General features: G+C 38.4%; 1 long non-coding RNA gene across 1 annotated transcript in view; it reads right to left on the minus strand.

The window, feature by feature from the left end:
- The window catches only part of LOC116549820, a 76,520-nt gene extending 75,181 nt beyond the window's left edge, over nt 1–1,339 (minus strand). The window contains exon 1 of the long non-coding RNA XR_004268102.1: nt 838–1,339. This is a non-coding gene — a long non-coding RNA (uncharacterized LOC116549820). The remainder of the gene's footprint in view (nt 1–837) is intronic.
- Between the last annotated feature and the right edge of the window lie 14,868 nt (nt 1,340–16,207).

Genomic DNA, 16,207 nt, shown 5'->3' on the forward strand with positions numbered 1-16,207 from the left:
ATAACGCTCTGAAATGTTTTAGACAAAAAGAAGGTATTTCCAGTGACTAAAAATACATAAAATACTGCATCTAAACAAGTTTTAGTTATAAAATTAGTTGACTTTCCAAAGTCTCCTTGCTGTGACTGCTTAAGAGATGAATGTAGAGAGCAGGAATCCTGATTGTTCCATGTGGGAGAAGAGTGAAGCCTCTATAAAATCCCTGTCAAGTGTGTGCTTGCCTCCAGAATTCAAACTTCAGAAATATAATTAAGTAATTAGGCTGGATTTGCACTGATAAGAGTTTTTCTTTTGTCTTTGTTTTTCTTTTTAGAAACGCGGTCTTGTGTAGACTTTTTGTTTTGTCTTTTTCTTTTCAGAAACAGGGTGTTGTTATGTCGTGCAGGCTGGAGTAGAGTAGCGTGATCATAGCTCACTGCCACCTTGAACTCCTGGGCTCCAGTGATCCTCCCACCTCAGCCCCAAGCATCTGTGACTACAGGTGCCACCATGCCTGACCCCTGACAGAAACTTTAAGACGGCATTTCGTATTATGATGAGAGGCCTTCGCACTGATTTTGTGCAAAATGGCAACAGATAACTTGTATAGAGGACAGCTTTCCAGAAATAAAGTTGTCCTTAAATGAGAATGATGTCATACTAAAGCTGTATATCAAGGACAAGTGCCCAACATGTGGTCTGTGAAAATGAAGCTCATTATAGATTTTATGAGATGAGTCACCACAGTTACAGTCACTGGACAATGTCTTCAGTATAAATTTTGAATAGACTTTCCAGTTCATGGAAATTTTTGGCACCTTTTATACATAAAACACTGCAGATTTCTCCATGACCCACTTTTTTGTTGTTTTGTTTTGCATGGATTCACCCCAGAGCTTCTCTAGAATTCTCCTAGAGAGAACAGGGCTTCCCTCCACCATCTATGCTGCTGCTTCCTCTGTTCTTTCTGTCTTGTTGACACCATTTGCTTTCTACTTCCTGTGTTTTCCTTGAATCTTACCTGTTGAAAAGTGATGTTAAGGTTTCATTACCAAAAACGAACAAATAACAAATAAAACCAAAAATTAAAGCTTTCCAGTTATTTCAGTGAGAGCTTACCAAGAGACTAAGGGAATTGCATGAGTTCAGTCCTATTTCCTGAACATTTTCAGTGGCTCTTCATCACCTACCTGTATTTTTTTGAATTAATTTCCTCAGCCTAGTATTCAAAGTTCTTGATGCCCCACCCTAGTAGCTCATGCTATACTTACTTATATTACTCTGAAATCATTGTTATACAAGAAGTTGCTGGCTGGGTGCAGTGGTTCACGCCTATAATCCCAGCACTTTGGGAAGCCAAGGCGGGTTGTTCACTTAAGGCCAGGAGTTCGAGATCAGCCTGGCAAACATAATAAAATCCTATCTCAAAAAACAAACAAACAAAAAATGCTATGGGTTCAATTGTATCCCACAATAAAGATATGTTGAAGTCCTAATGCCTGGTCCCTCAGAATCTTCTTTTGTTAGTAAATAGAGTTTTCACAGAGGTAACCAAGTTAAATTGAGGTCATCAAGGTGGAAATCTGGACACAGAGGCAAACATGAACAGAAGGAAGACGATGTAAAGGCAGGGAGAACACCAAGTGAAGGAGGATTGAAGTGATGCATCTATAAGCAAAGGAATGCCACAGATTGCCAGCAAACTCAGAAGCTAGGAAGAGGCAAGGAAGGATTCTTCTGAAGCTTTCGGAGGAAGCATGGCCCTGCTGACACCTCAATTTCTAATTTCTAAGCTGTGAGACAATACTTTTCCACTGTTTTAAGCCACCCAGCTCTCCAGTACTTTTTGTTGTTGTTACAGCAACCTTAGGAAACTAATACAACTGCCACATTTTAAGTTACTGTTGATATTATTTCTTCTGCTTCTATTTCTCCCCTTTTTGCTCTTTAAAAAACAATTCCGTTCATTTTTAGAAGCCCATCTTACTTTTGTCTGTTGCCACTGTCTCTTCTAAAAACTGGGCCAGGCACCGTGACTTACACCTGTAATCCCAGCACTTTGGGAGGCTGAGATGGGCGGATTACTTGAGGTCAGGAGTTCAAGACCAGCCTGGCCAACTTAATGAAACTCTGTGTCTACTAAAAAACACCAAAAAAAAAAAAATTAGCTGGGAGTGTTGATGGGCATCTGTAATTCCAGTTACTCAGGAGGCTGAGGCAGAGGAATCACTTGAACCCAGGAGGCAGAGGTTGCAGCAGTAAGCTGAGATGTAGCCATTATACTCTAGCCTCGGCAACAGAATGAGACTCTGTCTTAAAAAAATAAAAAATAAAAATAATTATTCCTTGAAATTTGAACTCCTATATAATTTTTTGTATTCTTAGTACTAATAATTTATTATGTTCTGTGGGTATTTCCCTTGTATGTATATATTCTCTTCCTCAATCTAGATTTTAAACAGATAATATGTCTTATCTGTTAATATTTAATAGGCTAGCAATGACGTAGGTATAAGTATTCAATAAATATTTTTAGTGACATGATGCTATTATCTCTTAATAAATACACTTGAATAATTTAGTAAAATGTAAAAAACACAAATAACAATTTCATTATTAGAAAGATGACCTAATTTTAATGAATCTTAGTTATATAAATAATATATATGATGGTACACCTTTCTTCTCCCAATCTTCTTTATATATTATGAAGTTTAAAAGCAAACTTAATCTATACATTCAATTTTATATTCCACTTTATCGATTTAATATATAATCATAGAAACATTTTTCCACTTTTGTATGTTTATATGTTGTTTAAAAAATAATAGTGAAATCACAGTATGCATTCAATATTTTATTCCACTTTATTCATTTAATATTGTACTCTGAGAAACTTACATGTTAAACAATTATTTAAAAGCATCGTTTTATTGGCTATATAAGATTTTATTCATATAGCCACACCATAATTTATTTAATAGTTCTTTTTAGGCCGGGCGCGGTGGCTCAAGCCTGTAATCCCAGCACTTTGGGAGGCCGAGGCGGGTGGATCACGAGGTCAAGAGATCGAGACCATCCTGGTCAACATGGTGAAACCCCGTCTCTACTAAAAATACAAAAAATTAGCTGGGCATGGTGGTGCGTGCCTGTAATCCCAGCTACTCAGGAGGCTGAGGCAGGAGAATTGCCTGAACCCAGGAGGCGGAGGTTGCGGTGAGCCGAGATCGTGCCATTGCACTCCAGCCTGGGTAACAAGAGCGAAACTCCGTCTCAAAAAAAAAAAAAATAGTTCTTTTTATGGTTGTAATCTTTACTCTTATAATTTCATGAAGATTATCTTTGCTTATATATCCTTGATGGTATCTGATATGGTTTGGATATTTGTCCCCTCCAAGTGTCATGTTGAAATATAATCCCCAATGTTAGAGGTGGGGCCTGGTGAGATGTGTTTGGGTCATGGGGGTGGATCTGTCATGCCATGGTACTGTCCTCATGATAGTGAATTCTAGTGAGATATGGTTGTTCAAAAGTACGTGGCAATTTGACTGAGATTCCCTTAGCTAATAAAAAAAAAAGTATGTGCACCTCCCCAACCTCTCTCTTGCTCTCACTGTCACCATGTGAGATGTCACCTCCCCCTTTGCCTTCCACCATGATTGTAAGCTTCCTGAGGCCCTCACTAGAAGCGATATTGGAAACATGCTTTTTATATGGTCTGCAGTATACAGTGAACCAATTAAACCTCTCTTCTTTATAAATTACCCAGTCTCAGGTAATCCTTTATAGCAATACAAAACTGATAAAGAAAAATGGCACTGAAAGTAGGGTGTTGCTATAAAGATACCTGAAAATGTGAAAGCGGCTTTGGAACTGGGTAATAGGCAGAGATTGGAAGAGGTTGAAGATCTCAGAAGACAGGAAGACAAAGGAAAGTTTGGAACTTCTTAGAGACTTTTCCAGTATTTACGACCAAAATGCTGATAGAAATACAAACAGTGAAGCCAAGCTAACAAGATCTCAGAGGAAAATAAAGAAATGTATTGGGAAATGGAATAAAGGTAACCCATGTTACTCCTTAACAAATAGCTTGGTTGCAATGTGTTCATGCCCTAGGGATCTGTGGAAGTTTGAACTTAAGAGTCATGACTTAGGGTATCTGGCAGAAGAAATTTCTAAGTAGCAAAACATTTACAATGTCACCTGACTGCTTCTAACAACCCATGTTCAGATGCAGGGGCAAAGAAATGGCTTAAAGTTGGAAATCATATTAATATGAAGGAGAAGCAGAGCATAAAACTTTGGAAAATTTGTAGCCTAACCATGTGGTAGAAGAAAAATAGCCCATTCTCAGGGGAAGAATCCAAGTGGCTGTGGAGCAACCACTAGCTAGAGAGATTAGCATGACTGAAGGAGAGCCACGTGCTAATCTGCAAGACAATGGGAAAAGGCCTTGAAGGCATTTCAGAGACCTTCAATGCAGCTTCCTCCTGTCCCTGGCCCAGAGGCCTGGGCACACTATGCAGCCTGGGGACACTGCTCCCTGCATTTAGCCACTCCAGCTCCAGTCTCTGCTCAAAATGTCCCAAATACAGCTTGGGCCACCACTGCAGAGGGTGCAAGCCATAAGCCTTGGCAGCTTCCATGTGGTGTTAGGCCTGCAGGTAAACAGAGTGTAAAAGTGAAAGACACTTGGCAACTTCCCTCTTGATTTCAGATGATGTATTGGAAAGCCAGAGCACCCAGGCAGAATCCTGCCACAAGGATGGAGCCCCACACAGAGAAATTGACTATATCAATGCAAAGGAGAAATGTGGGGGTCAGAGCCCACACAGAGTCCCCACTGGGAACTGCCTAGTAAAGCTGTGGGAAGGGAGCCACTATCCTCCAGATCTCACAATGGCAGAGCCACTTGTGTAGCTTGTGCCCTGCACCTGGAGAAGCCACGAGCACTCAACTCTGGCCTTTGAGAGCAGTTGTAGGGACTGCAGAGGCACAGGGCGGAGCTGCCCAAAGCCTTGGGAGGCCACTCCTTGTACCAATGTGATCTGGATGTAGTACATGGAGTGAAAGGAGATTATTTTGGAGCTTTAAGATTTAATGACTGTTCTGCTGAGTTTCAGATGTGCATAGGCTCTGCTGCCCCTTTCTTTTGACCAATTTCTCCTTTTGGAATGCTAATGTTTATCCAATGCCTCTACCCCATTGTATCTTGCAAGTAAATTATTTGTCTTTGATTCCACAGGCTCATAAGTGGAAAGAATTCATCTGCAGGTGAGACTTTAGACTTTGGGACTTTTGAGTTGGGGCTGAAGTGAGTTGAGACTTTGGGGGACCAATGTCACTTTGGGAGAAGGGATAATTGTGTTTTGAAATATGAGAAGCACAGGAGATTTAGGGTGCCAGGGTGGAATAATATGGTTTGGGTAGTTTTCCTTTCCAAGTCTAACGTTAAAATTTAATCCCTAGTGTTGGAGATCAGGCCTGGATGGAGGTGTTTGGGTCATCGTGGTAAATCCCTTATAGCTTGGTGCTGTCCTCACAATAGTGAGTGAGTTCTCATGAGATATGGCTGTTGTTGGATGTTTGTTTGTTTGTTTTTGAGATGGAGTCACCCAAGCTGGAGTGCAGTGCCACAATCTTGACTCACTGAAGTCTTCACTTCCTGGGTTCAATCAATTCTTGTGCCTCAGCCTCCCAAATAGCAGGGACTATAGTCATATGCCACCATGTTTGGTTAATGATGTATTTGGTTGTTTAAAAGCATGTGGCACCTCCCATACTTTCTTGCTCCCACTGTCACCACATGAGATGGTGGCTACCCCTTCACCTTCAGCCATGATTATAAGATTCCTGGTGCTCACCAAAAGTGGGTGCTTGTACCAAGCTTCTTTTATGGTCTGAAGAACTGTGAACCAATTAAACCTCTTCTTATACATTACCCAATCTCAGATTTTTTTATAGCAATGCAAAACTGACTAATATAGTATCTAAGACTATTTTCTTCAGTATATTTTTGGAAAAGGAATTAGTAGGTCAAAGAGTATGAATATATTTATATTGACACAGGTTCTTGACATCAGTCCCCAAATTGTTCCTCATAACTGTTTATTCTTCTTTGAAATCCATCAGCAGTGTATGAAAAGTGCCTATCACCCACAAGCTTGAAACATTTTGGTAGTGTGTGTGTGTGTGTGTGTGTGTGTGTGTGTGTGTGTGGAGAGAGAGAGAGAGAGAGAGAGAGAGAGAGAGAGAGGGTCTTGCTCTGTCATCTTAGGATACAGTGTAGTGGCATGATATGATCTCAGCTCACTGCAAACTCTGCCTCCTGAGTTCAAGCAATTCTCCCACCTCAGCCTCCCAGGTAGTGGGACTACAAGTGCACGCCACCATGCCCCGCTAACTTTTGTATTTTTAGTAGAGATGGGGTTTCACCAAGTTCGCCAGGCTGGTCTTCAACTTCTGATCTCAGCTGATCTGCCTGCCTCAGCCTCCCAAAGTGCTGAGATTACAGGCATGAGCCACCATACCTAGCCTTGGTATTATAATTTTTAATGGCAGTATGAAATACAAAATTGTTATACTGGTGTATTAATCTGTTTTCACTCTGTTGATAAAGACATACCCAAAACGGGGCAATTTACAAAAGAAATAAGTTTATTGTACTCACAGTTCCACGTGACTGGGGAGGCATCAAAATCATGGCAGAAGGCAAGGAGGAGCAAGTCACATCTTACATGGATGACAGCAGGCAAAGAGAACTTGTGCAGGAAACCTCCCTTCTTATAATAACCATCAGATCTTGTGTGACTTATTCACTATCATGACAACAGCACAGGAAGGACCTGCCCCCTTGATTCAATTACCTCCCACCAAGTCCTTCCCACAACATGTGGGAATTCAAGATGAGATTTAGCTGGGGACACAGCCAAACTATATCAAGTGGTCTCACAATATTTTGGATTTCCTAAGATATCAAATGTTTATTAGTGATTTGTATTTTTGTGGATTTTCTGCTTAGGATCTTTTGTCATTTTTCTATTGTAGTATTAGTATTTTTCTTATAAAATAGGGTATAAAGTAGACTTTTCTACTTTCTTGAATCTAGGTGTAGGCTTAAAGTTGAAGTCCAGAGGTTCCAAATATCCTACATGCTAAAGAAAGACATAAAAATGCTACCAAAATTGTGAACAGAGAGTTTTCCTTACCCTCAAGGTTTACAAAAAAAGTGGCAAAAATAGCCCTACAGTCTCTTCCCACCCCCATCTGCCACTCCAGACAAAGCAAAGGGCTAAGGAATAGGAATAATACAATTCAGAATAGTTATTTTTGGCTATTTAAGAACTGTTTTGTAGCATTTTTCTAATCCTTATACCCATTTCTTGAAGTCACTCTCACTAGCCAAAATCACAGCTTTTGGTGGTACCAGGAATGGAGACATGACTTGGTGGTTTGAAGCTATGCAGGACACATTTAATAAAAAAATAACCAGAAGGTTTTGGAATCTGCACAAGAATGTGTTAAGGGATGAAAAATAAATTTTGACACATTTTCAAACAATAATTAAAAAAAAATAAAACTATTTCATTTCTATACCCAAACAAGTAGAAATAACTCAATGATCTGTTATACTTATTAATATAAAGTGCTATTTCTGAAAGTGTTAATATGTGTTGAAAGTTTTCTCAATTTGTCTTTTGCCTTTTATTTAAATTTGTTTTTAAATATACTGTGTTACATTAAAACTATTGGCCTAACTTGCACTTTAAATGAAGCTTTTGCCATTCATGATTTTGTAGCATCATGCTTTGAACATTTGGAAAATATTACATTACTTAGTTATTCAAACCTTCCAAGTGGTGTGACACATTTCATTATACAATAAAATGAAAGCACAATCACTAACATCACACTAACATTATTTTTAATGTCTTTATTGTGAAGTTTTCATGCTCAGAATACTGGATAGTTTTCTGAAACACTAACTTTTAGTTGAAAGCTTAAATTTTTTTTTATTGATAACAAAATACTGTCAGTTGTCTTCCTTGAGATGACAGGCTTACTTCATTCATTTTTGAGAAAACATCTGAGAAATATCCAAGTCTGAAGAATCCTAATTTGTCTTTCAATTGTTCTTTCAAGTAAAAATAGTGTCCCATGAAAAAAATCAGCTAATTTGGCTCACAACTTCATCATACAAGTGCTTTTCCACGAGACAAACATTGTATTTTTGTATGCAGCAAAACTGTTATATGAATGATTTATCATTTGCCACACGGAATATTTAGAAGCCATGTACTAAAGGGTTAATATTTAGTAAAATTAGCTGGAAATGGTAGTATTTACTTGTAGTCCCAGACACTTGGGAAGCTGAGACAGAAGGATCCCTTCAGCCCAGGAATTCGGGTTACAGCCTGGACAAATAGCAAGATTCCATCTCAAAATATATATATAATAAAATTAATCATTTTTACTACCTCATCATTATAATCTTGATGTGAAACTACATTTTTTTCTGAGTGCCCAGTGGCAAAGAATCTTATAACTCACTTACAGTTTGGTGCCTCTGCCGTGATTTGTGCTAAGAAGACAGAGGTTTGATTCAGTATTTCTTTAGCATTATCAGTATAAATGTAAACACAAAGAAAATGGCAAGTAATGTCTTGATTCTGTTATAAAAAAAAAATTTGGGCCTTATAGATAACCATAAAAGAGTCTTGGAGATCCCTATGGTTTCATGGGTTGTACTTGGGGAACACTATTAGGTGTGATATCATGGTAATGAATGAAATATTCGTAGATTAATTGATGGTGATGCTGACAGACATTTCAGACAACACAAATTTTAAAGCTAAATTTATACAAAGTGACAGTATTTTCAAGAAAATCAATGTGCCACCAGATTGGTAACCGGTCTCCCAGGGGAATTCTGCTATTTCAGAGGCCCAGCAATGATTTAGGCTACTGTCCAGGCAAGCACTCAGCAATGGCATTAATCTGATAAGACTTGATGAGAGTAAGTTCATGTTGTTGAACCCATGTGTAATCTCCATTCTTGCTGTCAAGGCCACTTTGTTCACAAGCCCTTGACAAAGCACTTGTAGATGAAGCTAGAGGCTGAATGTCATCTATATAATGGGTCTTCTTGTCTTGCTGGTAACTGCAAGACTCTTCAGTCAGTGACCTTTGGTGGGAATTCACATGAGACAAATCCTCATATTCTGTCCTTATTCTGGGGGTATATACAAATACCTTTTGCCCAGATCTCCTTATCTTCTTTCCTCCAATTGTGTATCTTTCAAGTCTTTGAACTTTCAGTGACAACCACTAGCCACTGTCAATATAATCCATATTTTTGGCCATCTCTCCTTCCAGGCAGAGTGGGCAAGCAGACCGACATACTGCTTGAAGTCCTGTGGAAGTATTCATTTCCTTGCTATCATTCTAGACCACCTCTGAGTTGGGCCATAATTATGCACCAATTCACTTCCATTAGTGTCAGCATATCACTCAGAATCATATGTAAACCAGGCCTGATTTTTTTTCTTTCTCTGTCAGGGGGAACTCCCCATGAGGTCATAAATGTGAGTTGAAGGACAAGCAGCAATGCAATAACAGTAGCTGTCATGAGAGTCTAAACCTCAATTCATGCAAATTGCATACTCAGTATCTCTTTGAGCTCAATCTCACACTACTATCACTTTATAATTGGGTTTTGCTATTGATGTCCAATTTAGAGCTTTGAGGATCAGATACCTCAAGTTCATGACACTCATCTCAGATTGCCTGGTCATTTGATGTCCCATGGTCAGATTTTAATCTCTACCAGCACTGAGTAGCAAAAAAGATGCCATTTCTTTTTTTTTTTTTTTTTTTTCTTTGGGACGGAGTTTCGCTCTTTTTACCCAGGCTGGAGTGCAATGGTGCGATCTCGGCTAACCGCAACCTCCGCCTCCTGGGTTCAGGCAATTCTCCTGCCTCAGCCTCCTGAGTAGCTGGGATTACAGGCACGTGCCAACATGCCCAGCTAATTTTTTGTATTTTTAGTAGAGACGGGGTTTCACCGTGTTGACCAGGATGGTCTCGATCTCTTGACCTCGTGATCCACCCGCCTTGGCCTCCCAAAGTGCTAGGATTACAGGCTTGAGCCACCGCGCCCGGCCAAAAGATGCCATTTCTAAACAGGAGAATGAGTATCTATATTGCTTTGTTTTAAAATCTTACAAGCATATATTGTCATTCTTATATGAGGGTTTGCCAGAAGCTCCATAGAACAGCCCTAAAAGCCACAGACCTGCTGATTCATATGGCCTAAATGGTAAAATAGCTTGTACTGTAACATGGACCACCTTCAGAGTCTTTTTTTTCTCTGAGTTCCATTCAAAACTCAGTAAATGGGCAACACAAATCACACAAATTAGACATATGTTAGCTCCAGATCCAAAAGAGGTCCACAAAGCACCCACTTGTTTAATGCTAGTTGGTGGAAGATACATCAAGTTAACATTTACTTTGGAGGAGAGATCAGTATATCCTGATCCCCAGGGACCTTGGGAACCCACTAAATTTTCATGAGATTTACGTCCTCCCCCAGCACAAATGCATCTTACTACAGCTTCCCAATAGATCTATAAGCATGATTTCATAGATTATGTAGCCTAGATTATGACAGACAGCCACAAAGCTGAAAGCAACAGTGAATGGTTTGTTTTGTTTGGTTTGGTATTAATCATGTGACAGCAAATTGCTTCTTGGTTGCACTGGAGAGAATAAAGCATTTGCCAGAGCCAAAGCTGAATACGAGGTATCAGAGATTTTGTTGTTTTGATCCAGTAAAGAGACTACATATATAAAAGCAGCAGTATTTACTGTCACCACCTGAGTAAGTTTATGAAAATTGGCCAGGTGTGGTGGCTCAGGCCTGTAATCTCAGCACATAGGGAGGCTGAGGCAAGTGGATCAGTTAAGGTCAGGAGTTCAAGACCAGCCTGACGAACACGGTAAAACCCCAATCTCTACTAAAAATACAAAAATTAGCCAGGTGTGGTGGTGTTTGCCTGTAATCCTAGCTACTTGGGAGGCTGAGACAGGAGAATTTCTTGAACCCAGGAGGCAGAGGTTGCAGTGAGCTGAGATTAAGCCATGGCACTCCAGCCTGGGCAACAGAGTGAGAAAGATTCCATCTCAAAAAAAAAAAAAGTTTATGAAAATTCTCTATCACTCTTCAAAACCCACTACCATCATCACAAGCTAAATCAACACTCCTGCATTCCTCAAGGCTTTCATAGCGACATTAATCTCCACAGACCCCCTCATGGATGCAGTATTGTTTTTGATTTAGCATTTTGGTTGATCAGAGTCATTCTACTGGTTTCTACCTGGCCCTTTTCATATTAACCATCATGCCACAGGCAATGGAGCCAGTTTGAAGAGTCTGTTGGTTTTCAAGTGTTTTCTTGGGAACTACAAATTCAGAAATAAAGATAATTACCATAGGTCTATTTGTGTGGACCCACTGGGTCCACCGTGAGAAAAAATCAGACCAAAGCTCCATAAAACATCTAACTTCTGTAAATCCCCGCTCTGACTACTTGGCCAAAGAGAATTTGAGTTTTCCAGGAATTAGCATCAACTCTAAGTCTGCCCTAGTAATCCCAGAAAAATCTGGATGTTTTCCTCTTTCCAGTACACAGATAACTTATCAAACAATCTCAAGTGACCTTCAGGAAGGTAAAGTGGAAAATTTACAGTATACTCTATTGTTGGAGTTGTAGGATGGTTCCTCAAGGAGGTGACCTTGCTCATATGTCAAAATTGGATGTCTATTCCTACACCAGTTCCACAGTGTCTCCATTAACATGGCCTTATTATGTGCCTTTAAAACTGATGAAGTAATTCCTAATATTGTCAAAGATTATTTTGGCCATTCTTATACATTTGCTTGTCCTAATGAATTTTTGAATCAGTTTGGCAAAGTACACACACACACACACACACACACACACACACAACCTATTACCATTTTTATTAAGATTTCTTGCATTTATAAACTAATTAAGGGACACTTAGATTTTTGTAGCATTAAGTCATCTCATCAATGAACATGATACATCTACTTATTTGGAAATTTTACATTTTCTATTAAACGTTATAATTTTCTCAGTAGAGGTCTTGTACATTTTTATTAGTTTTATTTCTAATTGGTCTCATCCCCCAAAATTAAAATTTATTATAAGCTCACATTCTCATCCATCTACCTCCCTTCTCCCCTTATAGCCAAACTTCTAGAAAAGTCCACACTACATGTTTCTATTTACCCACTTCACTTGCTCTTAAACATAATGCAATTTGGATTCAGTGAGCCCTGTTTCATCAAAACTGCTCAATTGCCAATGAAATGCATAATGAAAAACTCAAAAAGTCTTTTCTCAATTCTTATTTTGCTTAACTTTTAAAAAATTTTACGGATTTAAAATTTATATAAATTCACTTATTGTAATTTATATTTCTATAAGTTTTGGCAAATTCATAGAGCACCATCACAGTCATATACAAAACAGTTTCATCAGGCTGAGTACAGTGGCTCTAACCTGTAATCTCAGCATTTTGGGAGGCCGAGGCGAACAGATCACTTGAGGTCAGAAGTTCAAGATCGTCCTGGCCAACAAGGTGAAATGGCATCTCTACAAAAATACAAAAATTAGCAGGGTGTGACAGCCCTTTCCTGTAATCCCAGCTGCTCAGGAGGCTGAGACAGGAGAATCACTTGAATCCAGGAGGCAGAGGTTGCAGTGAGCCAAGATCATGCTACTGCACTCCTACCTAGGCAGCAGAGCAAGACTCCATCTCAAAAACAAAAACAAATAATAGTTTCATCACTCCCAGAATTCCTTCCTGCTGCCTCTTTGTGGTGAGCCTCCATCCCTACCCTGCTTCTGGCAACCACTGATTTATCTCCCATTTTAGTATTTTTACCCTCACTAGAATGTTAAATAAGTGAAATCATACAATATAAATTTCCTGGGTTCTCCCTTCTTACACTTTCACAAAATACATCTGAGATTCATTCATGTTGCTACATGAATCCATCATATTTCTCACCTTGTATTGCTAAGAAGAATTCCAATGTATAGATATGCCACAAATTGCTAATTCATTTATTCAAGTTTGAGTTGTTTCCAGATTTTGACAATTACAAATAAAGCTGCAATAAACATTCATGTACAGATTTCTGTATGAACATAACTTTTCATAAATCTTAAGTAAATATCTAAGAGTCAGACTGCTGCATTATGAAAAGTGCGTTCTTATATGATAGTATATGTTTAGATCCGCTTAAATCAACAAGGTTGTCAAACTGTTTTTCAAAGTGGCTATGACAGCAAAGTATGACAGCAAAGTGGCTATGACAGTTGATCCACATCCTCACCAACATTTGGTAATATCAGGAATTTTCCTCTATTCTCACAGGTATTTTGGGCATTTCATTGTGATCATACTTTGCATTTCCATAATGAGTAACAGTATATTTTCATATGCTTATTTACCATCAACATATCTTTTTGATTTGCTTTTGTTTATAATTTTTGTTTTTTTAATTGTTGAATTTTGAGCATTCTTTATATATTCTGAACACAAGTTTTTTTTGTTGTTGGTGGTGGTGGTTCTTTTGGTCAGAAATGTGACTTAAAATGTTTTCTCCCAGTCTGTAAGTTTGTCTTCATTTTCCTACCAGTGTCTTTTCAAAATAAAAGATTTTAATGTTGTTAACTGTTGGACTTTTCAGCAGCATTTGACATAACTTTCTCATCTTTCAAGTCTCAGCTTCAGAAGGCTTAGCTGAATTAGGCTTCTTTAATACTTTTATTTCAGTATATTTCTACCATATTAGCCTCTATATTTTCTTTATGCCACCTCTCACATGTTGTGATTATGTTGTTAATGTTTTATGTTTCTTATGTATATTCCCCACTATGTTGTAAACTCCACGAGCATTAAGTGGCACGTCTGCTCTTTCACAAAGTACTCCCAGTAACTAATACAGAATCTGGTAAATAATTATAGGAAGGAAGGGACAGTAGGTCTTGAAGGAGAAGTCAAAGGTTATTCTGAGAATTCTAGCTCAAGAAATTGGCTAATTGTTAATGATTTAAATGAAAATTAAATATAGGAAGAGATGGCTTGAGAGAAAAGTTAATACATTTATTTAAGACCTACTAATTTTAAAGAATACCAGGAGACATGATGGTATCTGTCAAATTTTTCGATGTAATTATTCCTCTTTTCCCATTATTAATAATAGGGGAAACAATTTGAGACTACGAAAATATCTTATTTTTCCTCAAACTTTTGCCCACTGATTTTAGAATCCTTCCACGTATTTTACCTGCAACAATTGTGTTTGCCTAATGGAAATTTTAAAGTTTCTTCATTCTTTTCTCATATAGTAATTGGAATTGTGCTATAAAAATAAGCTTTCCTGTCTCTCTCAAATATTTATTTATTCAACTATTCCAAATTGTATTCCGTTTCCTTATTTGCCAGGCCAGTAATAATTTAGCAAAACAACAAGAAGAGAGCAAATACCATTTAAAAAGACAAATGACAAAGAAGTTTCAAATTTTTCACACAAGCCTGTCAAGCCAGATGGATTGGTCAAACAGCAAAGAAGTTAGATTAAGATGACACGAAGTTAGATTAAGATGAGACACACAAATACCGTTGATCAAAGCAACATGAGTCCATAAGAAACAAAGTTACCACAAAAAGTCAAAAGTATTTACTGACTGTTGTGTGGTGTCCTAAGAGCAAAAGGTAAGTCAGTGCATTCTGATAACTAATGTTCACTTTGGTCTTCTCTGACTCTTACTGGATAGAGTTTATAAATACAGGAAGAAACTATAAGTGCTTTATTTCGAAACGGGCAGTGGGTTTTTTCTCTTTTCTTTTTAATTAAGTTTTATTGTATTCAAAACAATGGATAGTGGTTTTAACGGTTTATTTGGGCTGGGGCTTTTTCCCTCCAACCAAGACATCTATTATTTTTCAGAGAAGACCCAACAAATACATTGCTGGGTTGAAGCAGCATGAATATTAATACCATCAAATATTTATGCCTTGAAAAGGTAAAAATCTGTCTGGAAATGCAGCGTCCACTCAACCTCCATGCTTTCACTGGGAGCTGCAATCCTGAGCTGCTCCTAATCGGCCATCTTGGATCCCTCCAATCAGCTGTATAAGATTTTATTCATATAGCCACACCATAATTTATTTAATAGTTCTTTTTATGGTTGTAATCTTTACTCTTATAATTTCATGAAGATTATCTTTGCTCACATATCCTTAATAGTATCTGATATGATTTGGATATTTGTCCCCTCCAAGTGTCATGTTGAAATATAATCCCCAATGTTAGAGGTGGGGCCTGGTGAGATGTGTTTGGGTCATGGGGGTGGATCTGTCATGCCATGGTACTGTCCTCATGATAGTGAATTCTAGTGAGATATGGTTGTTCAAAAGTACGTGGCAATTTGACTGAGATTCCCTTAGCTAATAAAAAAAAAAGTATGTGCACCTCCCCAACCTTTCTCTTGCTCTCACTGTCACCATGTGAGATGTCACCTCCCCCTTTGCCTTCCACCATGATTGTAAGCTTCCTGAGGCCCTCACTAGAAGCGATATTGGAACCATGCTTCTTGTATGGTCTGCAGTGTACAGTGAACCAATTAAACCTCTCTTCTTTATAAATTACCCAGTCTCAGGTAATCCTTTATAGCAATACAAAACTGATAAAGAAAAATGGCACTGAAAGTAGGGTGTTGCTATAAAGATACCTGAAAATGTGAAAGCGGCTTTGGAACTGGGTAATAGGCAGAGATTGGAAGAGGTTGAAGATCTCAGAAGACAGGAAGACAAAGGAAAGTTTGGAACTTCTTAGAGACTTGTACAGTATTTACGACCAAAATGCTGATAGAAATACAAACAGTGAAGGCCAAGCTAACAAGGTCTCAGAGGAAAATAAGGAATTTATTAGGAACTGGAATAAAGGTAACCCATGTTACTCCTTAACAAAGAACTTGGTTGCATTGTGTTCATGCCCTAGGGATCTGTGCTGTCATCCTTGATGGAAAACAGAGCCATTCAACTACTGAGGAGGAGTAAATAAATCGGGGAAGATGTGTAGTCCATGAGAAAAGATATTGAAGAGTGAAAAATTAGGAAATGGGAA

Source organism: Sapajus apella, unplaced genomic scaffold, assembly GCF_009761245.1.
Source record: "Sapajus apella isolate SASKATOON/1434 unplaced genomic scaffold, GSC_monkey_1.0 scaffold1, whole genome shotgun sequence".
NCBI lineage: Eukaryota > Metazoa > Chordata > Mammalia > Primates > Cebidae > Sapajus > Sapajus apella.